General features: G+C 38.8%; 1 protein-coding gene across 1 annotated transcript in view; it reads right to left on the bottom strand.

Moving 5' to 3' along the window:
- The window catches only part of SLC2A4 (solute carrier family 2 member 4), a 304157-nt gene that overhangs the window by 38239 nt on the left and 263418 nt on the right, over nt 1-2500 (bottom strand). The window lies entirely within an intron of this gene.

The raw sequence follows: 2500 nt of genomic DNA, 5'->3' as shown, positions 1-2500 counted from the left end.
CAGACTTTGCCTCAAGCTTCCATCAAGCCACTGACAACAAAATAAGCCACCTTCTCTAAGTGTCAACAATGATATCAGGCCTTCCCATACACAAAATACACTTAAACTGCAAATTTAGGGTGAAATAAGATTCTAATAAGTTATCTGTTACTATATTTACATACAGCAGCAACTTTTCCACCAAATAAATATTTTAATTTACTATTATCATTCTGCATTTAGCCTAATACCTCAAAAGAAACAGTAGCTGCACATTATCAGCATCTTAAATACACAACAGTTTTATCGATGCTGGGGCTTCCATAAAACAGACTTAGCCTTTCTCAGTGAGGCCTTTCTTAGCATTTGAGAAATACTGCATCATTAATGTTGCTTAGCTCTATGATAATATCATTTTTTATTATTATCTTATTTCTTTTTATTCTCCTCTGCCAGTTTACATCAGGTTGAAGATTCCAAGCCCCTACTCCAGTTTCAGGGAACTGGGGGTCTTTCAACAGGCAGCTGCCCACCATCATATCACTGTCTATGGTGAGTTTGCTTGTTATTCTTCTCCAGTGGGCACTGATAACGTACATGTTGCTACATGCACTCCATTAAACCTCCTGCCCACATGCTATTCATTTGTACAGGCATATGACTATCTCTGACCAGTACCCATGGTAGAAGTCTGCCATGGTGCTCGATGGACTACAAACAGAAGTGTATGATTTGTACTTAGAATCTGGACTGATGCCACAGTGTGCAGACCGGTGTAACACACTACAGAGTGGTAACAGTAGTTTTCTTGATCAAAGATTAATCTAACAATGAGATGTGTGATTATAGTTCTATTACTCCGATTTCCTTCAGTTCTGTGGAAGGTCATTAAACATTCTATGGGAAGGCTGGCAGAGGTATTATTTTTTTCAATGATAACATACTTTTGGAATATACTGTGTTTATATATCTTGCTGTACGTTTCTCTGTGTTAAAATGTTGTGAGATCTCCTTCACTACTGATTTCGATACCATATTTACTCTAAATGTAAATTTACATTGTATAATTTTATTATTGTTAATGTTACTTCTTTCTTTCTTTCTTTTTTGTAGTACTCCAGTGCTTGATGAATATCAGCTTTCAGCAATCTATTAGCCCATTTGTTCCTTATAGTACAAGAACAGTTCCTGGCACACTTGTTCCCAGTGAGATGAGATCAAGTTGCAGAGCTGTCATTCTGGCACCCATTATGACATTTTTTTGTTTTGTGTTCCATGCCCTGCCCCCTTATTGGAGATATGAACCTCTGCATCACAGCAAGACCATCTATGCTTCTGATACGAAAGCATGTTTGCTGCATGGCATGCTTCTGAAAGCAGTACTGTTACCCACCTACAACTCTCCAGCTGTAGCCTGCTCTCAGGGAGGCAGGCCTGTGCTTCTCCCCCTGGAGCAGCTGTTCATCAGAGCAATATTTGACACCACAACCCTCAAAGTCAGGACAGTGCACTGACATAAGCCACTCATCTCTTGTCCACCCCCACACAGCTCTTAAAACTTCCCAAACCAGTAATCAATCCCCAGTCATATTGGTAGAAGTGAGAGCTTTATCCTTTTGTGACAGAGAGCCAGTACTATTGAAGTTATTTTTATTTCATTGTCATATTCTACCAGACACCTAAGTAGTGCCTGAAAACGGTCATGTTCCAGACCACCAGCCTAGTTAACAAATAAGTACGAAAATTATAAAATAAATAAAAATGCAAATTCCCTGAACAGTGAAAACCCACCCAGTTAATACATAAAATAGCTAAAGAAAAGAAGCGTAAATTCTCTGAACAATGGTCAACCCCATGACTTCACAGCAAATGCTTTGTCATTTAAATTTGGTTCATTCCTACAACTGAGACACCACTAATAGGGACAAAAAAAAAACTGTTTGTGTGCCATATGGCTGTACATCAGTGAGACCATACACACTGTACTACACAAAGGGTATGATTAGGAAGTTAAAGGGTATAGAGATAAGACTCAGAATGTTGACGTGAGCTGGAAATAGAATGATGGATCAGAATCAGGGCAACAGTCAAGTGTGTTCTATATATTTGTGTCAACTATAAAGCTTGAGTCACACAGTGAAACTAACTTTTTTGTTTATGATACCAAAACTTGCTCAATGGTAAGGGATGGAGAAACAGAACTCTTGGGATTTAATGCAAAATATGCATGATACATCAGTTTGATGAATGGAATACATACTTTCAGGCATGGCTCTAGTGAAAAGAGAGGAGGAAAAAGGCTCTTGTGATTATGTGACTCAAGGCTGAATCATACAGTGCAAAATGAGAAATAGTGGAGGCTGGCATGGAGTCAAGCAGCACACTGCAGTGCTTAGTTAATGTATGGCAGTCACCATCCTGTATTACAGAGCATCAGTAAGTCTCATGCACATGGGGTACAGTATCCATTTCTGCTAGACATACATAGAAATGCAGAAAAGGCTGATAGAAAGTGTACAAC

The sequence above is a fragment of the Protopterus annectens genome, chromosome 7.part0 (genome assembly GCF_019279795.1).
Source record: "Protopterus annectens isolate FY-2018-M chromosome 7.part0, PAN1.0, whole genome shotgun sequence".
NCBI lineage: Eukaryota > Metazoa > Chordata > Ceratodontiformes > Protopteridae > Protopterus > Protopterus annectens.
The sequence above is the reverse complement of the archived record's forward strand: the minus strand, read 5'-3'. Positions and strand labels throughout refer to the sequence as shown.